The 25,729-nt window shown below is 45.8% G+C and overlaps 1 protein-coding gene across 4 annotated transcripts in view; it reads right to left on the reverse strand.

Moving 5' to 3' along the window:
- Positions 1–25,729, reverse strand: part of LOC105910660 (1-phosphatidylinositol 4,5-bisphosphate phosphodiesterase beta-4) — an 88,553-nt gene that overhangs the window by 52,827 nt on the left and 9,997 nt on the right. For all 4 annotated transcript variants that reach the window (XM_031581354.2, XM_031581356.2, XM_031581355.2 and 1 more), the window contains one exon: positions 15,181–15,237. The gene's annotated coding sequence lies outside the window, so the exon portion shown is untranslated. The remainder of the gene's footprint in view (positions 1–15,180; positions 15,238–25,729) is intronic.

Consider the following 25,729-nt stretch of genomic DNA (forward strand, 5'->3'; position numbering starts at 1 on the left):
ATTGGCTGTGTGCATGTGTGTGCGTGCGTGTGTCTGTTTGAGAGAGAGAGAGAGAGAGAGAGAGAGAGGGAGATTATGTGTGTGTGTGTGTTTGTGAGTGAGTGAGTGAATTAGGGAGGGAAAGAGATTGTGCGCGCGTGTGTGTGTGTGTGTGTGTGTGTGTGTGTGAGAGAGAGATAGAGAGAGAAATAGAGAGATTGAGAGAGAGGGAGTGTGTGTATTTGAGTAGAGGATGGGAAAGGGAGGTAGCTGGCTGGTGGGGTGTGTGTCCTGTGTTTTAGTGTTTTTGTCTGTCGAGCACAGAACACACGTGAGGTGCAGAACAACATGTGGTGTTGGCTCTACCTGCATGCACTTACATATTGGAGGCCAAATGCACATGGAAAAAAACCCAACAAAAAAACAACTGAACCCTTCAAAGTGAGGTGAAGGTGAACCAACTGATATCCGACACGCAACTGATCCCACAATATTTAAGAGCCAATCAGAGGCCACATCACAAGATTTAACACATCCAAACACACAATACTCAAGAGCCAATCAGAGGCCACAATTAAACACACATTTCTCAAGAGCCAATCAGAGGCCACAACTAAACGCAAAATACTGAAGAGCCAACCAGAGGCCACATCACAAGATTTCATCCGTTTCGCCGGTCACCTCCACAGTTTAGACTTAAGCACTTGCAGTATAACAGCATTAAAGGCACTGTGCCGTCTTCGGTAAGCTCTACGCTGACAGCCAGCTAAACTCTTCCTACGAATCACGACTCTGAAGATATACGTAGTCCACAGGTTTAATGATAGTAGATAGGAAGTGTAAAACTGAAATTTACAAAAGACATAGACAAATCAATTCTAGCATAAACATATACTCATTGCATACAGTTACGATAGGCTAAATAAACATATATTGTATCTCACAAAATTCACAACAAAGGATAAAACATACCAACGATGCCTTGTTAAGGTCCAGATGTATGCAGGTTAGCTGTAGATAACACGAACATGAAATAATACGCTTGAATTGGCTGATTAACTGTGTCGTGAGTTTAGTTCGTTTGTCCTTATTTATAGTTATATACGGGTCACGCGAAATGACAGTTAAGGCTTAGTTCGTACAATGACAACTTGAAATGAAAACACTTATTGAAGTGCACGAACCACAACGGAAACACAATAGAATGTTAAACTGACATTGTAACAAAACATCTATCTTTGCACCTCCCAACCAGACACACCGTAACAAAACAGGCACTGTCCGTGATTCTGGCAAAAGACGGTTTGAGCTCAACAGCCAACCAAATTACATCCCTTTCTTCTGTACTCCAGCAGCAAAAGTGTTGATTTGCTGGGACTGTTTATGGTTCGGTCCAAGCCCGTGTTTGTTTCCCATTTAAAGCCCCAGGACTGTGTACTAACACCTGAGCTGTTTTGAGCGCACACACACTGAACAGACAGCTAGAGGACCGTGAGGAGCAATATTGAGCAAATTTGACTAAATGTATTTTGGATTAGAATCGGACGGTTTGAATCGGAATCAAACACGTTTTTTCTTTTTTTTTACAGCAACTGTGAACTCACTGATTTTTAGAGTTAGCACTTCCTCCTTTGCTGCAGTCCTGTTGCTGGTGTCCCGGTTGACAGACCCAGTCCTGGAGACTCCCTGCCCTGCTCTGGGTTCAGTGTGTTACAGGACTGCTGGGAGGTCGATCCGGTCCTGGAGACTCCCTGCCCTGCTCTGGGTTCAGTGTGTTACAGGACTGCTGGGAGGTCGATCCGGTCCTGGAGACTCCCTGCCCTGCTCTGGGTTCATTGTGTTACAGGACTGCTGGGAGGTCGATCCGGTCCTGGAGACTCCCTGCCCTGCTCTGGGTTCAGTGTTTTACAGGACTGCTGGGAGGTCGATCCGGTCACCATGGGCACCATGGAGGAGTCAACACTAACACTAATGCTCGGGCCTGTCAACTCCCTCCTCCACTCCTCGAAGTAACCATCTGTGTGTGCACGTACGTGTGTGTGTGTGTGCGCATGTATGTGTTTGCGTGTGCGTACAGTGGGGAAAATAAGTATTTGAACCCCTGCCGATTTCGCAAGTTTGGCCACATGCAAAGAAATGTGTGATCTATAATTGTAATGGTAGGTGTATTTTAACAGTGAGAAATAGAATATCAACAAACAAATCCAGAAAACCGCATTTTATAACATTTATGACTTTATTTGTATTTGATGCAGAAAATAAGTATTTGAACCCCCAAGCAAACAGCAAGAATTCTGGCTCCCAATGACCAGTTATGTGCCCAAGAAGCACACAGATTACAAGGTACACCTGATCTCAACTGGTGACGTGTAGAAAAGAAACCTGTCCAAAGAATCATACTTCACACCTTCAACCTCACCACCATGGGCAAGACCAAAAAGTTGACCAAGGACATCAGAGATAAGATTGTAGACCTGCACAAGGCTGGAATGGGTTACAAAACCATCAGCAGGTAGCTTGGTGAGAAGCAGACAACTATTGGTGCGATTATTTGTAAATGGAAGCAACACCAAACAACTGTCAATCGCTCTAGGTCTGGGGCTCCATGCAAGATATCCCCTCGTGTGGTATCGGTGATCATCCGAAAGGTGCAGAATAACCCCAGAACTACACAGGGGGAGCTTGTGAATGATCTCAAGGCAGCTGGGACCACAGTCACGAAGAAAACCATTGGCAACACACTACGCCGTAATGGTTTGAAGTACTGCAGCACTCGCAAGGTCCCCCTGCTCAAGGAAGCACATGTACAGGGCCGTCTGAAGTTTGCCAATGAACACTTGAATGATTCTAAGGAGGATTGGGAGACAGGATGTGGTCAGATGAGACCAAAATCAAGCTCTTTGGCATCAACTCGACTTGCCGCGTTTGGAGGGGGAAGAAGGCTGAATATGAACACCATCCCCACCGTCAAGCATGGAGGTGGAAACATTATGCTTTGGGGCTGTTTCTCTGCCAAGGGTACAGGACGACTCCACTGCATCGAAACGACTATGGATGTGGCCATGTACCGTGGAATATTGGGCTTGAACCTCATTCCCTCATTCCCTCCCATTGAAAACGCAACCTTAAGGATTTGGAGAGGATCTGCAAAGAGGAGTGGACCAAAATCCCTCCTGAGATGTGTGTAAACCTGGTGACCAACTACAAGAAAAGTCTGACGTCTGTGCTTGCCAACAAGGGTTATTCCACCAAGTCATGTTTTGCTAGGGGTTCAAATACTTATTTTCTGCATCAAATGCAAATTCAGTCATAAATGTTATAAAATGCAGTTTTCTGGATTTTTTTGTTGATATTCTGTTTCTCACTGTTAAAATACACCTACTATTACAATTATAGATCACACATTTCTTTGCAAGTGGCCAAACTTGCGAAATCGACAGGGGTTCAAATACTTATTTTCCCCACTGTATGTGTGTGCACGTAGGTGTGTGTGTATGTGTGTGCACGTAGGTGTGTGTGTATGTGTGTGTGTGGGGGGCCAACTCTCTGGTTTGTATGTGTTAATGTTAGTATGTATGTGATAATGTTAGCATGGCTGCTAAACTGCTAGCATCTCCTATCTGTAACAGCACAGCAGTGGGGCTAGTCCTCTGTTCTGTGACAGTACCAGTGACTGCTACGCAGAGGGTCTCTGTTCCCTGCAGAGAGAGGAGTGCAGTACTGTACTGTGCTAACCCTAACCCTGATGATTTAGAGATATCTGACATGGCATTTTAAAACCACATTAGGGCTTAACTGCATTACTTTCATTCACATTAAGGAAGACACAGCGGCTCACCTTTGGCTTGCAAGGTAGATCCCCCCCTACACACACACATGGTACACACCCCCACATCAGGCAAGCCTCTCTACTAACTTGACTGATGGGGCTATTAAAGAGAAGCTTTAAGAGAAGCAGCTGGAACAAAGTATCAACCAAATTGCTGACCCTACCTTTAACTCTAAGAGAAACAGCTGGAACAAAGTATCGGCCGAATTGCGGACTGCACCTTTAACTCTAAGAGAAACAGCTGGAACAAAGTATCGACTAAATTGCAGACTTCATCTTTAACTCTAAGAGAAGCAGCCTTGAACAGACTATAAACTGAATTGCGGACTGCATCTTCAACCCTATGAGAAGCAGCCTTGAACAGACTATAAACTGAATTGCGGACTGCATCTTCAACTCTATGAGAAGCAGCTGGAACAGACTATAAACTGAATTGCGGACCGAGCACCGGTTGCTATCTGTGAGTGTATCTGCGTCTCTGGGAGTGATGGCAGTATCGACTGGTCCTCAGATAAAGGGCCTTATCCTAGTGTGTGTGTGTGTGTGTGTGTGTGTGTGTGTGTGTGTGTGTGTGTGTGTGTATGTGTCTGTGTGTGTTCTTGTACAAAAGCAGCAGGCAACTTTGTGTGAGGAGGAGCCGCTCAGTTACACAAAGTAAACAAAGCGCCACTTTACAAGGATGCAGTTCCGCCATGAGTTTAACGGCCACTCATGACTAAGCACCTGTGTATGTGTGTGTGTCTGAGAGTATTTGTTGCATGAGCGTGCTACTGTGCATGTCCATATGCATAGGTATACGTGTGTGTATGTGTGTAACTATAGATAGATCTACATGTGTATATTTGCATGTGTGTATGCATCCGCGTGTGTGTATGTGTGTGTGTGTATGTTTGCGTGCGTGCGTCTGTGTGTGTACATGTTACTACAGTTTTAAACGCTTAAAAGGTCCAGAAGCTAGGAGGCGTGGCCAAAAGCTTTGTGACGGTTGCCAGCGGAGACAGAGGGATAGGACAGTCTGTCTCTGAGCTTAGCCACACCAGGGACGGGATAAAGGGCCCAGGTTGCTCCTGGCACAGCTGATTGGCATTAGGCTGCATCTGGTTAGGGAACACAAGGGGAAACAGTAAAACAACGACAACAAAAAGCCAGCAGGGGGTGCCAAAAGTCACATCTTAAAAAAAAACTCAGTGAAAATCAGGGGTTCGTAACAGTACGTTTGTGTGTGTGTGTGTGTGTGTATGCATACGTGTGTGTGTATGTGTTCATGTGCATGTGTGTGTCTATGAGGTGCACTAGACAGGTGCAGGGGTGTGTTCGAGAGTACATAGAGGTAGCAGGGGTGTGTTCGAGAGCACACAGAGGTAGCAGGGCAGTGGCTCAAGCTTACCCCTCAATGTTTGGACTCTCCGCCCAGTCCTGTGTTTCACCAATGGCTGTTTACCTTCATGTGGGTCATGTGAGTCTGCCTGTCCAATCAGTCGACTCTCAGAAGGCCTCAGGTATACAGGATACAGTGGCGCACATGTACTGTTTGCACACGGCTACCTTATGCTCATTTGTGTGCTTAATGCAGACAAACACTGGGCTGGATGCCCGACTGTTCCTGTTTAACGAGTAACGGCCTGTTTGTCATGTCCAGACAAGTTGGACAGCCATCTCTGTAGAACTCTGAACCATTGCGTATTTCTATGAACATCTGTGTGTGTGTGTGGGGGGGGGGGGGGGGTGAGAGAGACAGACAGACAGACAGACAGGGTGTGTAGACAGACAGAGTATAAAGATGTGTGTGTAGGTGCGCATGTGTGAGCGTGTGTGTGTGTGTGTGTGTGTGTGTATGTGTGTGTGTGTGTGTGTCTGTGTGTGTGTGTGTGGTTTGCCTCATGCACAGAGAAGAGCCTCATGTTGAGTCTCAGGGGTACACTCTAAGGATGAAACTGCACCTCCTGCTGTGGCTCTGCGGAGAGCCAAAATGACCACCGGGCGTGGAGGAGGGGTGGGCTGGCGGGCAGTGGTAGTAAGCTGGCAGGGGGTGGGGGTAAGCGGGGGGGGGTGGGGGTAAGCGGGTAGGACACGCAGTAGGTAGGCCTGTCGGGCCAGTGATTTCAACCACAGTGTTTCACAATTAACTTGCACTTCAGCAGTTACATTCCTGCACTTCGTTTTCTTTGCATGTCGTTTTTCTATTTCCTATGTAAAGTAGTATGTATTGTTACACCAGGTTTTTATTGCTCTTAGCTTGACTGTTCTCTCCCTTGTACGTCGCTTTGGACAAAAGCGTCTGCTAAATGACTAAATGTAAATGTCTTCCACTCCTTCCAGTCCTTCAGAAGACTTTTATTCGTGGTAGACTGAAGCACAGAGACAACACATATTTTATCAACAGTAGGGTTTATGGGGACGCAACCTAATGTCCTTGGTATGAACACGTGTCTTTAGTGTTGCTGGTGTTTCACTGCACCAGATGAGCTTCAGCGGCTTGCCTGTGAGCAAAACTTGTATTACTTTTTATAGAAGCACACCATTCTTAACTTTTAAGTGAGTGCAAATCAAGTGTAAAGAAACCTGAACAGCTTATTTTTCCACAGCAGACTTCAAGTTTGCGAGTCCACTAACAGGAACTATATGGTTCTTGGAGTAACATGCTGCTGTTAAAAGACCTCTTTATAGGCCTACTCCACAGATCTTCCTGAAGCATGGTTATTTAAAGCAAAAAAGTCAGTTTATCTTGGTGTGTTTACACAGTGAATCCCTCTATCTGTGACTGTTTGGGTTCCCGTGGAGGTCAGGGAGAGCCATTAGTATGCCCAGACCGACTTTAACAAGGTCATGGCACAGGGCTGCTATCGATCACATCCCAGCTCATCAGCGAAGTCAGCGCCAGATGAAGGCCGAGAGCCTCAGAGCCTGGGCGCCCTCTCTCGCTGCCTCAGCGGGAAAGCCCAGACATGGGCTCTGCTCGGACGGACGTTTACCCCTGCGTGTTGTTGAACGTCGGTCTACACGACTGACTCAATCAGACCAGTGATGCTCCCCACACACACACACACACACACACACACACACACACACACAATGCGCCAAAGAGGGTCAAATGTAATATTCCTTTAAGCCAAGCCAACTGAAAAGCAAAAACCAACGCATCACCAGGGTGGGTGGGAAAATACGACACCATACTTACAGGAAAACCCTGCTAGGCAACTTCATGCAACTGTTCACTTGCTCATCCATAACCCTGATATATATATATAATAGCTAATGGAGTATATCGCTTTCATGTTCAAAAGTAAATGTCTGTTACGACCACATTGTGTTGTGTTCTTTGTTTGTCACTTTCCTTCCCTTTTCTGTAGCTCCGCCCATGTTGTGTTCCCCCTAATTGCCAGATGAGATGCACCTGACCAGGTGATCAAACAGCAGATAAAGACTCCAGTTTCCTGCTGCAGAGGAGAGGCTTCTAGCTTGGGGACTGCTGGTCTTGCTGCCTCTCAGCCTTGGATTTGGTTGTACAGCTATGTTTGTCTTGTAGTTGTTGAATGCTTTTGTATTAATAAATCCCATGGATTTGGTACTTTTAAAAAGTGTTTTTAGTAGTTGTTTTGGGTCAGTGGTGGAATGTTTGTTCGCCCCATAGGGCCGCTAAAGTTGGGGCGTAACAATGTCCAACTTCATGCAGCTGTTCACTTCCATAACCCATAAGCGTGATATATAATAGCTAATGGAATATATCGCTTTCGTGTTCAAAAGTAAACACTCACTCTAAACCTGGGATACTATGTAATATTTTACACGTCCACTATGTGTGGCATTGCTTTAAATACCATAGCCACCTGTGTGTGTTATGTATGTGAACTCTCTGTGTGTGTGTGTGTGCCCATAGCTCATGTAGCTATGGAAGGCGCTAACAACACAAAAAATATGGGTTGATGGAGGGAGCACACACTGTGATAAACCGTGAAGCTGTACTACTGTGCTGTTACGGTCCTGTAAAGGGCTTTGGATAAAACCGTGAAGCTGTACAACTGTGCTCTTACGGTCCTGTAAAGGGGCTTTGGATAAAACCATGAAGCTGTACTACTGTGCTGTTACGGCCCTGTAAAGGGCTTTTGGGTAAAAGCGTCTGCTGACTGCACTGTAAACGTTGGTGTCTGAGGCGCTGATTACTACCACTCAGCTGGACGAACGGAGTTACATAACACACGCTTCAGCACATTCCACAAACCTCCGCCCGGAGTGTGTGTGTGTGTGTGTGTGTGTGTGTGTGTGTGTGCGTGTGTGTGCGTGTTTGTGTGAGAGAGTGTGTGTGTCAGTGTGCATGTGTGTGTGTGTGTGTGTGTGTGTGCGTGTGTGTCAGTGAGTGTGTGTGTGAGAGAGTGTGTGTGTGTGTGTGAAAGAGAGTGTGTGTGTGTGTTTGTGTGTGTGTAAAAGAGAGTGTGTCAGTGTCAGTGTGCGTGTGTGTGTGTGTGTGTTCTGAGCAGTCACTGAAGCATTGGGTGCAGTCCCATTTTGGGTTGGATCAGGGGGCGAGGGATCACCACAGCCTGCGGTGCTCAGACTCCCAGGGGAGCTCCTTGCGGGTTCACTCCTGCCCAAACATGGGCAAAACTCCTTGACAGCGAGGGGGGGGGGGGGGGGATGACCTGCTCTGACACCCCCCCCCACACACACACACACACTCACATGCACTCACAGACATACACACACACACACACTCCACTGGTAGCAGAGACCTGGCCAAACCCCAGCCTCAGTGGACACTCCGTCAGGGAGGAAATTCCAGCGCAGTGCAGATTAATTACCCCCGAGATACCCTGATAGCCCCCGACTATGTAACAGATCAGGGCAAGATCCGCCCACAGAGGCCGGAGGCTAGTGAGAAGATACTAGTGAGAAAGACTGCATTGTCAAGATGGTAGACAGTCATTGTAGGCGCTATGGTAGCTATGGTTACCGATCAGATAGCCGTTTCTCCTGCCAGTGGGTTAGAGCTCTAGTTTTTGAGACGTAATCGCTACATCGCTATAGTCAGCTGATTCCTTTATGGCCTCCTGCCAGATCAGGCCTCGATTCGCCCCATGGACGCCTGAAGACAACGCGACAACAGTCAGCTGACCACGGAATGGATTTGTGCCTTATCAGGGCCGGATCATCACCGCCACGTCACTCCTTGAGGAAGCCCTCAGACTCCACCAAGGCCAGCCAAGTGCTCAGTAGACCAGGGCCAAATCTACCCCCTTGAAAGCCTTGCGGTATAGCAGGGGTGTAACCGTACAGAATATTCAAGCGTTGGTATGTACGGTTCGGGACCATTACATAGATCTGAGCCTCTGAGTCTTAAGACCAATTTATAGTCGCTCGACAAAACTGAAGAGGGGCTGGCGATGGCGCAGCACCTGCAGGCTTTCATCGTCTGTCACTGATGACAAACATGTTGTTTCTATGGCAACTCAGCTACCTAGCTAACTAACATAAGTTAACTAGTTGAAGTAGCATTGACCACGGAAGACAGGCCAAACACACCAGAACCATCTTGAACAGCACATTTTTTCCTCTTTGAATTTATATCTCCCCGACCGTTCAGTCAACATTTCATCAGATATAAACTTTAGAGCTGACACAGCTAGCTCCCTAGGATGCTAAAAACATTAACTAGCCAGATGGCCACATCCATGTCAACAAGGCAAAAGGTCGAATCTCTTCTCATCCAATCAGATTGAGCGACAAAAAAACGCTCAATGTCTGCTATCTTTTAGAATTTTAGGTCTTCAACGCTCTAGAAGACAAAGTGTCTTTTACGTAATTTTTTTGTCGAATGACACGCCTGAACAGAACTACTCTCTAGTTCACAGAGCCAGGCAGCCCTTCCTGTGAAGGCCTCAGTACCTCAATGCCACTGTGAGGTGCGGCCATTAAGTGTCTGTGAAGGCCCCAGTATGGCCACTGTGAGGTACGGCCATTAAGTGTCTGTGAAGGCCTCAGTATGACCACTGTGAGGTACGGCCATTAAGCGTCTGTGAAGGCCTCAGTACCTCAATGCCACTATGAGATACGGCAATTAAGTGTCTGTGAAGGCCTCAGTATGACCACTGTGAGATATGGCCACTAGGATTTCTGGGCATGAGGTGTCATGGAGGAGGCTAAGAATAGGGGGAGTAGTAATTAGCAGCAGGAGGAGGAACAGGAGTAGGACTAGGAGTAGGAGCAGGAGCAGGAGGAGGAACAGGACCAGGAACAGCCTGCCTCTCCCCCTCCCCCCACGGACTGAGAGTGGCATCCCAGTGGATGTGGCCCTGACCTGGCCAGGATTAGGCACAGGCGCGGGTCAGGTGTGGGCCAAATCCAGGACACAGGGAGTCGCTATTACGTCAGGGGCCCCACTGGAGAGCCTTAGGGGCTATTAGGTGAATTAAAGAGTGTGGGGGGGGGGGGGGGGGGGGGGGGGGGGGGGGGGACTGGGTGAGACTGGGTGAGACTTTGTGTGTGTGTGTGTGAGTGTGAGTGTGAGTGTGAGTGTGTGTGTGTGTGTGTGTGTGTGTGTGTGTGTGTGTGTGTGTGTGTGTGTGTGTGAGGTGGAGAAAGTATAGGAGTGTGTGTGTGAGGAAGTTAAAGAAAATGTGAATCCAAGACAGGGTGGGAGAGAGAGAGAGAGAGAGAGAACAAAAGAAAGAAAGAGAGAGCACAATAGGCGGGGGCCCAGAAAAGAAAAGAGAATGAAAAAGAGAGAGAGAAGGGGAGGGCGACGGTGAGAGGGAAAGAGAGATAACGAGAGAGAGAAGGGGGAGCAGGATGGGAGATAGAGAGAAAACAAAAGAAAAGAAAAAGAGAAAACAAGAGAGAGGAAGGGTGAGACAAAAACAAGAAGTGAATGGGGAGCAGGGTAGGTGAGGAGAGAGAGAGAAAGAGAGAGAGACAGAGAAGGGAGAGCAGGGTTGGAGAGAGAGAGAGAGAGAGAGAGAGAGATTGAGAGTATGTGAAGGGGGAGCAGGGTGGGTGAGAAGGAGAGAGAGAGAAAGAGCAAGAGAGCAACAGAGGGAAAGCTCCAAAATCCTCTGAATTAACTGGCTGCCCAAATAAGTCCGTCTGGAGCACGGCTTCACCAAATGACTGCGGCCTCCCCTCCGACCTGAGCAGCTAAGGCAGTGCACACGCCTCGCAGGAGGGTTTTTCTCCACAGAAATAGAACACTGCCTTATACAGCAGACAAGAGACCAGGGCCGGGAGGGGAGGGGGGCAGGGGGTTAAATCCCCACACACACACACACACACACACACACACACACACACACACACACACACACGACTAACACAGAACATTGTGGGCAAAACCCTTGGTGAGAGGGGTAACGGGGTAACTCAGGGACACTGGTTTCCATCAACACCCCCACCCCCCCCCACCCTAATCGTCATCATCATTATCGGCGTCCTCATCACCAGCACCATCATCGTGCCGTTGTTGTGGGTCCTGCATCCTTGCTGTACCCGTGTTCTACCAGGTTCTGCTTATAAGGCAGTCTATGTTCTACCAGGTTCTGCTTCTACAGCAGTCTATGTTCTACCAGGTTCTGCTTCTACAGCAGTCTATGTTCGACCAGGTTAATTAACATTAGAGATACTTATCTACATAAACTACTAATTACTAATAACATTAGAGATACTTATCTACATAAACTACTAATTACTAATAACATTAGGGATACTCACCTACATAAACTACTAATTACTAATAACATTAGAGATACTTATCTACATAAACTACTAATTACTAATACCATTAGGGATACTCATCTACATAAACTACTAATTACTTGTCCGGCTCCATCTATACATATGTGTTCCCATGGAGGCTACTTCTGCGATGCCGTGACAATGTTCTCATGCGGCAGATGATAATTAGCATCCTCAAGCCACCGCCTGCATACCATGCACCTCTCATGTAAGCAGTCGAGGAGGCTAGCAAACAATCATTCTTTTTGGAAAGAGAGCCACACACACACACACACACGAGAACCTTCCTTGATAAACAAACGCCTCAGAGATGCTCCTTTGGTCTGACACCGTGCATCTCCATGACAACCCCATTCCTGTGGCCTGTCTCCTTGTAATAGCGGCAGCGGCCGTCTCTGACCAGCGTGACTTATTACGTCCGTCTCCCGGTAGCACTTTACATCCCAAATGGGACTATGCAGTATTTATAGAAACTCCTTATACTCCTGGGTTCTCTCTCTCTCTCTCTCTCTCTCTCTCTCGCTCTCTCTCTTTCTCTCTCTCTGAAACCTGCACAAAGCACAGAATCATTAGCTGTCCTGGAGGGGCTGTTTGTGTTTTTCTGGCAGATAACACATGCACACGCACACGCACACAGACACACATAAACACACACACCTTTCTGTCCCTGGTCTGTCTGAGAAACAGAGACGTCCATGATGATGAGCGCCGTGGAAAAAGATGGACCAGGGGGTACAGTGACATGCGGTGAGGTTCGTGGCTGGTGAGGCACAGAAACCGGAAGTGATTACGTCATTCCAGTCTCTAGTTGTTTAAAACATAGACATGTATACATGTATATACATGTCTAATACCAGGACTTTTAAACGATCAGGTTTTTTTTTTTAATTGTGATAAGTTATACGGCTCAATACTCAACTGACTTGTTAACCGAACTTTTACATAGTCATACGACTAAACTCGGAGACGGTTGTGACGGTGGTCAAACAGGGGACTGACGAACACTGCGATTGCTTTGTTCTTTAATTCCTGTATCATACACAAACAACAGTTGGCATAGGCAGCATTGCTGACAGGCAAACTTCTTCTGTCTCATTTTATACAACACATTAATCAAATAAAAGTAAACCAGTGCACAAACAATTCGAACAACCATGCCCATATTATATTACACACATATAACACACATATTTCGCTATTGGAGCAACATACCTGTATCATACACAAACAACAGTTGGCATACGCAGCATCTGCACAAGTAAAATAAAATGATAAAATACATCAGGTTCAGTATGGCAGCACGGTTAGCTAGCTAACGCTAGCCAACGCTAGCCAACGCTAGCCAACGCTAGCTAACGGAACGTGAGGAATGGGAAGTTCCCAGCGAACTATAGCTAATCACAGTATGTATATATAATGAACCTCGTAGTCAAGTGAAAAATACAATCAACTTTCGCCCATTGACATAACTGCTTTACAACCAACACAATACATACTAATCATAGAAAATACACGTTACATGTCGAAGTTGTCGACATTCACTGCATCTACCTATCTAAAAGTTTACGAATTGTGATGGTCATTTTGCATAGTGGACCTACCGCTGACAGGCAAACTTCTTCGGTCTCATTTACAGTCCAGACATTGTCACACGTTGAGAAGAGATGACAGGGAAAGAGCAAATTATCTTCTGTCCCGTCATTTGAAGCAAACCTTTGAACTCCGGCATTGGTCTCCCATCATTGATCATTTCACGTTTGGACTGAAAGTCCAGTTTTGAGAACTGCTTCAACTTAGCAATAAAATCTTCCATTTTTGCCGTGAAGTAGAAGTGTAGAAGAAGAGCAACGTTCCCCAGCATAACCCCGACAGGTGCGCTCTCGCACGCCCCCTTCATTGAGGCAGAGGTACTGTGTGCCTCACCTACATGATTTTTGAATGCGTTTTGAGCTCAGCTCAAAGGTTCTACGCATGCGCACGCATGCGCAAAACCCAGTTTGGAGCGATTGCGCAATCCTAGGTGAGGCACTGCCTCCCTTGTCTCCCACAGACAATACATGGTGCCTCACCTGACTGCATGTCCCTTGTTTTCTCCCGTCTATTTGAATAGGACATGCGCAAATTCAGCGAATTCAGCGATTTTGATTATAAAAATGCTTGAAATGATTGGAATCATGCAGAAATTACACCTATACCACAGCTTAGTAGAGAAATATGAATATTTATTTTATTTTATAATTTTAAATTTTTTTTTACTTTTAAAGATGACAGGTGAGGTTCTGCCTCCCCTGCCTCTTATGACCGCACGAGTCAGACTTGACAGTAAAAAAAGTCGGGTGCGTGTGCGGGTGTGCGCATGTGTGTGTGTGTGTGTGTGTATGCACATGTGTTTGTGAGTTTGCACATGTGTGTGTGTGTGCGCATGTGTGTGTGTGTGTGTGTGTGTGTGTGCGCATGTGTGTGTGTGTGCGCGCATGTGTTTGTGTGTGTGCGCATGTGTGTGTGTGTGTGTGTACAAACATGGACAGTTTGTCCTCAGTGTTTCCCTTTTCCCTTTGTTTTTCATATCCTTCTCCTTCTTTTCTCTTCTCTTCTCTTCTCTTCTCTTCTCTTCTCACTCACACTCACACACACTCACTCACACACACTCACAGCAACGTTATTACAAATTGCTGCGAGGATGCTCTCCTTAAAAACCCTCCTGAACCAAAGACAGAAGTGGATATAACCTGTCTGATTAACATGAATATCCTACATCAGCTGACTTCAGTGGATATAACCTGATTAACCTGAATATCCTACATCAGCTCGCTTCAGTGGATATAACCTGTCTGGGTAACATGAATATCCTACATCAGCCTACTTCCCGTTCACTTTAGGCCTCTTTTCAATGGTAAGTGTTCACACTTAGGCTCAGCACAAGTTAAGTCTGTTTAGCACATTACAGAAGGCAACTCCAATTAATTAACCAAAAATGTAATTCTGTCTTATTTCACTTTTGGCAAAGCATGTTCTTACAGACAAAGCCACCACACACTTTTTCCCTTACAAGCGCAGTCTTGACAAAAACACATTAGGAACACCGCCCAATCAGATTCAAATGAACAAGCTAAATTTGAGCCTTTCATCAGAGCTTCTTGCAAGCAACACTGTGATATATCTGCATCAGATGGCTAGATTAACCCAGAGGTTGTGTGTGTGTGTGGATGTGTGTGGGTGTGTGCATGTGTGTGTGTGTGTGCCCATGTGTGTGTGCATATATGGCCGGACTACCCTACCACCTAACCCTGGGGTTGTTTTGCCTGTTTCCCTGTTTCCCCTGTTTCATACCTTCAAAAATGAAACTTAAAAAATAAAGAAAATCTAAAACACCCGGCAAAACCAACGTACACAAAGGCATACTGGGTGGTTCAACACACACACACACACACACACACACACACACACACACACACACACACACACACACACACACACACACACACACACACACACACACACACACACACACACACACCAAACTCCTGAGTGTGGTGTTAAAACACACAGCAGGGGCACACTTTTTATGTTTCGGAAGAAGTACCAAAGACTGCCCATTCACTGAAGAGAATGAGGAGGAGGAAGATGGGGAAGACGAAGAGTTGACATACCTGACACAGTGGAGACTGGGAACGGGATGTAGGCTGATAACAGCACTGGATCGCTTTCTGCAAAGACACAGATAAGAGATTAGGTAAGACGATACCAAAACAAATCACCTCGGACGCCAAATTGAGGTTACGATAACAGTGAAGAGCCTGCTGAAGCCTCAGAGACCACACAGACCATATTAGGAGCATGATTCGACTGGGAGCATTGTTAGACTGGGAATATGGTCAGACTGGGAACATGGTCAGACTGGGAATATTGTTAGACTGGGAATATGGTCAGACTGGGAATATTGTCAGATTGGGAATATGGTCCAACTGGGAGCATTGTTAGACTGGGGGCATGGTTAGACTGGGAGTATGGTCAGACTGGGAATATGGTTAGACTGGGAGCTTTGATAGACTGGGAATATGGTTAGACTGGGAGCTTTGATAGACTGGGAACATGGTTAGACTGGGAGCATGGTTAGACTGGGAACATGGTTAGACTGGGAACACGGTTAGACAGGGAAAACTGTTAGACTGGGAAAACAGTTAGACTGGGAATATGGTTAGACTGGGAGCATGGTTAAACTGGGAATATGGTCCAACAGCTGCTGCAAGGACGTACTGTTAGACGCACCATGGGCAGGTATTTTTTCTAAAAGGAAAACCCCACACTAGAAAGTGCTCATCTCTGTGACTGATATGCACCTCATCTCATCTCATCCAAAACGTGAGCAAGAGTCACATGCTGCTCTTGAGCATGAGATAGAGGAATGACTCACAACATTATTATAATATATATATTTTTAGTTTTTACATTTCCTATTTCAATACAGTTGTTACATGGTATTAGCAAAGTTTTATCTTTCCTTCTGACAATACACCAGCACTTGTCTTGCTTTTGTTATCTGTGGAATGACTAATGGTGTCTTTTCACCTCATGCTTTCCTTTGCTCATGTCCAAGTTATGGAAATATTCTCCTCACTTGCCACAGTCAACACATTATTTCATCAGGTGGAACAAATCTCCGGTCCTTAACAACACAGCAAGGCACTCATTTAGCCAACCACCGCAAATAGCAGCAGAAACCAGCATCCCAACTCTGATCTGGCATAGGTACGTCTCTGATCTGTCATTGTTACGGCCATGATCTGGCACAGGCAGAGCTGGCAACTTTCAAGGCCGACTTGCCGTGAAAATCGGTGAAATTGACAAAGACTGACAAAAAGAGGTGACGTTTATGTTGTGAAATGCATTGAAGTCAATGGATTTTTTGTTTCATGCTAGCGTGAGACAGGACATAAAAGTGTGTCTGTCATGCCAAAAGCATGAGTGTTGGCAACCCTGGGCACAGGCATGCCTCCGACCTGGCTGAGGTGGCTCCCCGATCTGGCACACGTTCGGCCAGGGGGGAGGGCAAAATTAAGTTCGAGAGACACTCTGTTAAACATATGAAGACCTTCCATTTCTCGAGACGTGAGAATGTGTATCTCGGTGGTGGACAAAGTGTCCACAAACGACAGATTGAGCTGAGTCAGAGCAGGGTCAGAGCCAGCCCAGGTCCGGCCCACCTGTGGCACGGATCCGCCCCATCCGTCAGGCGTTATCTGGGGCTGCGTTTTCATGATGGAAAGACTGCTGGGAAAGCCCAGGGCACATCACACGTCTCACAGATAATTAATCCATTTCCACCAGAAGAGGGTCACAGGCTCCCTCGGCCTCAGTAGACCTCTTCAACCTCATCATATTCATATCACCTCACAAACTACTTCACCCACATCTTCACAAACCACCCCTACTACTGAAATACCCCCTATCTTCACATGATCCAGAGGCACAACCACCTACACTACTGAAATACCCCCCCTCTTCACATGATCCAGAGCCACAAACCACCCCTACTACTGAAATACCCTACATCTTCACATGATCCAGAGGCACAACCACCTACACTACTGAAATACCCCCCTCTTCACATGATCCAGACATGGAGACACAAACCATGGCAAATCCATCTGTTGGGGACTAGAGGCCTGCAGTAACGTCTTGGCATTGTCTTGTTTCTGTCCCTAGCCTATTTCTACGTCGGGGGCGTGGGATTATGCAGCTGAAGCGAGTCTCTCGGCTACCAGTTGACCTCTGTGACCTCTGTGCAGTGACCGTCTTCAGTGGCAGGCGGGGAGCAGCGTTGCTCCTCTGGCTGCACTCGAGTGTTCTGTTGGGTCAAGTGTTGCCACAGAGCCCCTCAAGTTCCTTTTTTTCAAGGCAATTTGGTTCACCATAATAGGGCAGAGTCCAGTGTTTAGAAAGGGAGTTAAATAATAAACGGAACGGGATTCCGGATTGGGAATCACACCACTGCACTGCTGGTCACAGAGGACAAGCTGGGGCTATAAAATTACTTTGTTGTGAAAATGTTTTGTTGCGTCTTTTATTCGTTTGTTTATTTTATGTCTGTGTGTCTGTGTGTCTCTGTGTCTGTGTGTCTGTGTGCTTTTGCATCTACAGCTTACACTCCACAAGCATGGACATCCATTACACACCACACATGACCTTCAGATGGAAACACTCATGTAACATCCGGCTACCATGATGCATATTCCTGATGAGAGGTCGTGGATATTGGTTGGAATAGATAATCTTCCAGGTGACAATCCATTATAAATCTGTTCTCAGCGGAGGGGGGATAATCACCTGTGCTTTATTTACGTAGTGAACGGCAGCGCTAATGGAGGCAGCGGACTGGGGCCAAACCTGATTACCAAACAGCAGGAGGTGACAGACAGCTCTATTCCTATGATCTATGTCTTCAGGGCCGGTTCCGGGCCGAACCCGGCCCACAACGCAAACTGCAGGGATGCAGGGATGAAAGGAAGATGAAAATGTAAACAAACATTAACTACGTTATCATAGAAACTCCAGATGCCGTTCTATTCCAACGTTTTCTGGGCCTGACCTTTTTTTCAAAATCTGCCAACCTATCTGTAGTATTACGCAACCTTCGGCGAACTCAAGAGCGGAGATGCGGGGCGAGATGCACGATGACTGAAAACCTCCAACTGGACACACCTGTGCTGAGCGAACATGAAAGAGAAGAGATGTATCAAAGGGAATAACACGGGCGAGACAGACAGCAGAGACAAGTCAAAGAGACACGGATCTGCTTTCATCATCCCACTGCTGTCCTCCACAGCGCTAAGCCCTGCAGAGACCCTGGACGGGGTACGGCTTGCGTCTGCGTCGCATCAGGCCCCGATTCAAAACAGGGCTGGATGAGGATTAGACCCAAAGCTTTGTGTTTTACAAATAGCAAAAGGCTTTAATTGGAGAAACCCAGTGGAGTCGCGGGCCCAGAGAAATGAGGGTCGGATCCGATACGGCTGTGCACCATATCAGGCCCAGATTCGGAACAGGACTGTGTGAGTATCACACCGAAAGCTTAATGTTTCACAAACAACAACATACCTTCAAATGCTCACGAAGGCACTGGCAAATAATGTTTTGTTAAAAGGGCCTGGATGTAATATCAATAATACAAACCTGTCCCATGAACTTTTCTAATATGCTGTGTTCAAGTTAAAATAGATCTGTAATTGCTAACATATTGATGTATATTTACACATTATCTAAATGAAGAGGCTGACAAGAAGACCATGAGACTTTGGTTCCTGAAAACACCAGAGAGCAGACTCAGACTGTAGTTCTCCAGTTCAACTCTAACATGAAATGAAACAAAAAAGCTGGATGTCATGATACAGCTGAAGAACACTTCCTAGCAGAGTTCTAAATTCTAAGTAGAACATTCAAGTGTTCTTGTAGTGAGAGTCTAAAGAGTTCCACACCGCATTCAACAAGACGTTGCAGGACCAGCCGTTATCGCAGTCTAAGAACACAAACATAGACACTTTCATAGACAGGAGGGTTTATTTTGTTGGCTAAAGCACTGAATATGCTGAACACTATATGTGATCATCTAAAGGGCAGTAAAATCCAACCATTAACACTATTTTAGTTGAATAAACAAAACTGTCCTTTAATGCTACTGAAACAGTAGGTAAAACATTAATGCCACACTTGGGGAAAAAAAAAATGAAAAACGAAAATATTAACAGCACATACAGAATTACATCTGAACAGATGAACTGAAACAAGAGGATTTCGCTTTGTTATTTCTTTATTTGTTTAATTGTGTTGAATGTCTGTGTACATCTCTAGGAGGATAATCAATCGAATTTCAGATGAGTAGCTTATCCATCTCTATCCTTTGCTGACGAGCCTCTCTCTGGGCTCGGAGCAGAGCACTGCATCTCAAACGCAGATCAAACGACTAGCAGCTGAACACTGACTGTGAAAAACAGTGTGCCTTCACCTGACTAGACTCCAGTGGTTTCACTAATCCAGTTAAATAAATGTGATATTATTACGGTGCACGTAACTGACCTCACAAATAAAGAAGAACTCGTGCTCACTTACGAGTGAAATGAAGTTACACAACAGTCAGCATATAACAGAAGACTAGAGACAAGCAGCAGACAAGAACATAACAGAAGGAAAGATCCTTCTACTAATGTCTACAGGATCTCACAATAAAGGCAAAGTCCACGATTCTAATCCAATATATCTTTTGTCAAATTCAGTTAATTGCTTAACGGTTCTTTAGCTGGCTGTTCTGTGTGTGTGTGCTCAAAATGTTGAAACAGACAAAGTGGCTCGGACAGAGCCATACACTATTCTAATCAACACGTTGCTTCAGGAATACGGAAGGGAGGACTGTAATTTGATTGGCTGTTGAGCTCAAAATTTCAATAACCTTTTGCCAGAATCGCTTTACCCTTTACAATGCGAGAGTCTTACACCTCTAAGGGGCTGCACACTTGCAAACACAATAACCCAGCAGATAGATAGATATATAGATAGATAGATAGATAGATAGATAGATAGATACTTTATTAATCCAGAGGGAAATTTTTGAATTTTAGTGACTACTCAACACAGCTACTGAAGGAAGTAGTGCCCGAGGCTAGTATGCTAACACACAGCACAGCACATAACACCACACTCCCTGAGCAAATCTATTGAAGATGTCCCTGAACTTTGAGTACTAACACTTGATCACTTGAACGATCTTTCGTCGTGTCGTGGAGCTCAAGTGAAGTAGCCTCCCCACACTGAGCACAGCCACTGCTGTCCCTACTGCAAAGGGTCACGCTTCTGGAGAGCAGAATACCAGCATTACTGCCACCTCATCCAGACGGAAAGGACGGACCATTAGAAACCCGCTTCAGCCGGGGTGAGTGGGAGCCAACCAGCATTAGCACAATGCAACAAGTGGTGCTGGAGCCCTGACCTGAGTCAAACGAGAGCGCCACCCGGTGAATAAGCTGGGTGTTAAACCCAAATGGAACTACACAACTGGGTTGGCTAATCAGAGCTGCTAACACCACTGCTGCTAGTGACCGGAAAGTCCAGGATGCTAACTCTGCTAACGGGAGGTTAGCATGCTATGTTACTCGGCCTCCACCCATGCGCTTGATAAACAGATTTGAGCTTTTGAATCAGGAGCTCAACGGTAACCAGAGCGGCATGAGGAGGGGGGGGAACAATGTGTCACACAGGACACACACAGATTGTGGGCATCTCCATTATCAGATACACAGGCCACAATAACACACTGCTCCTTTCCCTAAAGCTACTTCTCCTACGGAACATGAGAAACTTAGTCAAATAATGTCAGATCCACAATACCAGATGAACAGTTGGATCGTTGTGCACGTTGGAAAGAATGACTTGAGCAAAGAACAGTCCGAACTCATAAAAAGGATTTCACTGTTAAATGGACTGTTTAATGCTCTTAGCAAAATTACTGATCCCGGTTTTTATTAGTGGGCCTCCTCCAGCCAGGGGATGTATTATGGCCTCTCGCTCTCTCAGTCGGAACACAATGCTCCAAAAAACCCTTCACAGGAAGAACGGACACAACCGGAGCAGTTGAAGCAGACAGAACCTGAGATATGTGACAACTCGCATATTTTACACTAACCTTATCCCTAACCCCAACACACCACTCCAAGAGGAATTCATGCAGCCAGAACACCCAGTGCTTACAGGAGATAGCAAATGACAGGCACAATATTCTTAACCTCAGGACATGATTCAGGCTGATTTTCTCCATCACCATGACAGCTGTGATGACATACTCCAGTCACCGGAAACACCACAGCTTCAGTCCACCCTCTCCCTCTCGCCTGTAGCCCCTCACCTGGGTCTCTCAGAAGAGAAATGGATGAACTGTTGCTTCCAGGAACCAAGCTCTGTCTCTCTATCGCTGCCAGCCCAGAGGTCTCACCCAAGAAACGCTGTACCGCGCCACAGCCCCCCACCCATCACCCTGCAGGCCGAGAGAGCTCTGCGCCCACTTCCACAGAGGTGGCAGCAACCGAATGCAGCACATCCACTGAACTCTGGCAGCAACCACTGTGCACTGAAGAGCTCACATTGATACCTGCAACACTTTGCCCACAAGCTTTTTAAAAAGTGTTTTCATGTGAGATGTTGCAAATTGTGAATGGTTCTCTTCTTTCAGGCTTTATAATAGCATCACTAAAGACTGCAGTTATCAAACCTCTCCTTACAAAGAGAAACCTGGATGCCTCAGCACTTAACAATTATAGGCCTATTTTGAACCTCCCTTCATAGGCAAGGTTACAGAGAAAGAAGTTTTTAATCAAATCAGTAACTACTCAACATAAATGGCTACTATGACAACCTCCAGTCATGCGTTTTGCCAACATCATGGTACTGAAACTGCTCCAATAAAGGTATTAAATGACATACGCCTGAGTACCGACTCAGGTAAAATAACTGTCCTGGTATTGCTATATCTTAGTGTTTTGATCATGAAGTGCTGCTTGAGAGGTTGGAAAATTGGGTTGGACACTGAAGAGCGGTCCTTGGATGGTTCAGGACCTAATAGTTCATTTGTCTCTATCGGCACTTATGAATCAGAGAACATTGCCACAACATAGAGTTCCACAGGGATCCATTCTAGGGCCTTCTATGTTTCCTCTTGGTCAAGAGTGGTTTATCAACTAGGTGGTCATCACAGCTATGCAGGCGACACCCAGATTTATTGTATGTCTTTGGTCCCATCAACTCATTGTGTCTGTGCCTTGAGAAAGTGGAGGAAACAAAAATGAAAGAAAAGACTGAGATAGTTCAGTTTGGGAACAGTAAAGAATGCAACTTAGCACCTACCTGGCATCTAGGGTACTAAAGACTTCAACCCAAGACAAAAATCTTGGTGTACTCATGGATGAGGATCTTGGCTTCAGTGGCCACATCAAAGCTATAACTAAATCAGCATTTTGGCATCTAAAAATCATTGCTTAAGTCAGAAATGTTGCATCTAAGCAAGATTTAGAGAAACATATGCATGCCTTTGAATCATGCAATGCTCTCGTCACTGACCTTCCCAAAAGGTTCATTAGACAGTTACAGCAAATTCAAAATGCAGCAGCTAATTCAGAATTTCTCCAGCTAATTGAGAATGCTCCAGCTAGAATCTTAACAAAAACTAAGAAAATAGAGCAGATCAGTCCAATTCTCAGCTCCTTGCACTGACTCTCAATATCAGTTAGATATAGAAGTGACTCAATGAGGCTATTTGAATACGCTGTGGCTCTCATCAGGCGGGCTTACCCGGTCCCAACGGGTCCCAAGGTCTTTTAAGCTTAAAATGTACAGCACATGGAATGGCCTTTGTGTATGATAATGTATATAAATAAAAAATAAATAAAAAAGGCATAAATATATACTGTAAATAAAGACACACAACACACAATTCAAAAACTAACGAAGAAACAAGGGGTTAAGATATGTGTACTAGATAGATAGATACTTTATTTATCCCGAGGGAAATTTAGGACATCCAGTAGCTTATACAACGCACAAACACACATACACAAATCACAAATCACATACACATACACAACTCACATACACAATACACAAATCACATACACAAAATATAGTGTTCTTGTGCTTGTGTGGATAGTTAAAAAAGATAGTGTTCTTGTGCTTGTGTGGATAGTGCAAAAACATAGAGCAGAATATAAGAGATTAAGTCTGTGCAACGGGCTAATATAGCCAGTAAAGGGATGCAGTGGTTTGGTATAATAAGATAATAAGATGGGGTGGATGATAGGTCAGACTGAGGTAGACTCATGCAGAGAGGTCCATCTCCCTCCTTCCCTTCTGGGTGGAGTTTGTACAGCTGAATGGCCCTACTAATACAAACACAAACATACACACAGACAGACACACACACACACACACACACACACACACACACACACACACATACGGCCAAACCGTGTTTAACAGTGACAGAGAGAGAGAAAGAGAGAGAGAGGTGCGTAGAGGGAGAGAGAAAGACAGAGGTAGGAAGAGGGAGAGAGAGGGAGAGAGAAGAGAGAGAGAGATGGGTAGAGAGACAGAGAAAGTGAGAGAGAAAGATTGAGAGGGAAAGAGAGAGAGAGTGAGAGAGATGGGTAGAGGTAGGGAGGGAGAGAGAGAGAGAGAGAGAGCAAGCCAAACAGAAGAGGAAGATGACCAGATAGTGACGAGTGTAAAATGAAGAGATCCATGGTGACATGGGGAACAACCAGATAAGGGGAATGACACACAGAGAAAGAGGGAGGGAAGAGAGGAAGAGAGGGAGAGAAAGAGGGAGATAAGTAAGAGAGAGAAGAAATGGAGAGAAGAAAGAGGGAGAGAAGAGAGGAAGAGAAGAAAGAGGGAGAGATGAGAGGAGAAGAAAAATGGAGAGAAGAGAGGGAGAAAGGAGAGGGAGAGAAGAGAACAGAGAAAGAGGGAGAGAATAGAGGAAGAATGTGAAAGATAAACAGATAGATTATGACAGAGAAGGAGAAGGAAGGGCAACTAGAGCAGCCAGACAGATGAAGGTCAGATAAGGGAGATAATAATGACGCATGATAACCTCTGTAGTGGCACAGTATGCAACAAACAGTAAGTAACAATTAAAAAAAACAATCCAAAACAAAATTAAAAACAACATACAAACGCATACTTAGGTCAAACGAGTGTATGACCTCTTCTCTTCTAGCCCATCTCTCTCTCTCTCTTTACCTCTCTCTTCTATCCATCTCCCTCCTCTTATCCTGTCTTTTCCCTCTCTCTCCTCTCATCTCTCACCCCATCTATCTCCTTTCATCATTTGCTCTATCCTCTTCACCCCTCTCTACTCTTAACCCCTTTCTCCCCTATCCTCTCTCTCTCCTCTCATCTCTCTCTCCTCCCCATCTATCTCCTTTCATCACTTGCTCTATCCTCTTCACCTCTATCTACTGTTAACCTCTCTCTCCTCTCATCTCTCTCTCCTCTCCACCTCCGTCTCCCCTCTCATCTCCCTCTCAAATTCACTTCAGTTCAATTCAGATGAACTTTGCTTCCATGGCTGTGCAGATTCACATCAACATTGCTGCATTATCAAAACATTGCTCCTCATTCAGTTAGCCTCCCCTCCCCTCCCCTCCATCTCTCTCTCCCTGCCCTGTCCCTCTCTCCCTCTCCCTCTCCCTGTCCCCTCTCTCCTCTCTCTTTTCTCTCCTCTTCTCTCTCTCCAATCTTCTTCCCCTCCTCCTCCCCTCACCTGTTCTCCTCATCTATACTCTCCTCCTCTTCTCTCTTGTTCTGTCTCCTCCCCTCCTCCTCCTCTCTCCAGGCTACCCTGTAGTCTAATTAGATAACTCCATTAGTAGGCAGGGGCCTGGGGGTGCACAACCACACACACACACACACACACACACACACACACACACACACACACACCCACCTCTACACACTCCCCACACAAAACAAATCTATCCTCTTCACACTGAGAATAAAATACAAGTGTGTGTGTGTGTGTGTGTGTGTGTGTGTGTGTGTGTGTGTGTGTGTGTGTGTGTGTGTGTGTGTGTGAATATGAGTATGTTTGTGGGTGTGAATAAGGTGGGGATGCTTTTTTGTTGATGGCTCACATCAGTTATGTAAACAGCATCCCCCACACTCACCCTGTAATTGTATTGCACTCTTTGTGTGTGTGTGTGTGTGTGTGTGAGTGTGTGTGTGTGTGTGTGTGTGTGTGTGTGTGTGTGTGTGTGTGTGTGTGTGTGTGTGTGTGTGTGTGTGTGTGTGTGTGTGTGTGTGTGTGTCTGTGTGTGTCTGTGTGTGTGTGTTCATGTAACTATCCACCCACACCCTGTCATTGTGTAGCAGTCAATATCACCTTGAGTGTATGTATCTCGGCATCTGTGCCTGGCTGTCGGCTGTCTGTACACACTCCTGCTACCAAGCCAACTGTGTGTGTGTGTGTGTGTGTGTGTGTGTGTGTGTGTGTGTGTGTGTGTGTGTGTTTCGTGTTCATGTAAAAGTGTGTGTTTGTGTGGAAGCTTGTATTCATTTGTGTATACTCATGCTTGTTTGTGTATGTGTGAGTGTGTTTGTTTGTGAGTGTGAGTTAGAGTGGAAGTGTGTGTTAGAGTGCAAGTCTATTCACGTGTGTGT

The sequence above is a fragment of the Clupea harengus genome, chromosome 15 (genome assembly GCF_900700415.2).
Source record: "Clupea harengus chromosome 15, Ch_v2.0.2, whole genome shotgun sequence".
Taxonomy (NCBI): Eukaryota; Metazoa; Chordata; class Actinopteri; order Clupeiformes; family Clupeidae; genus Clupea; species Clupea harengus.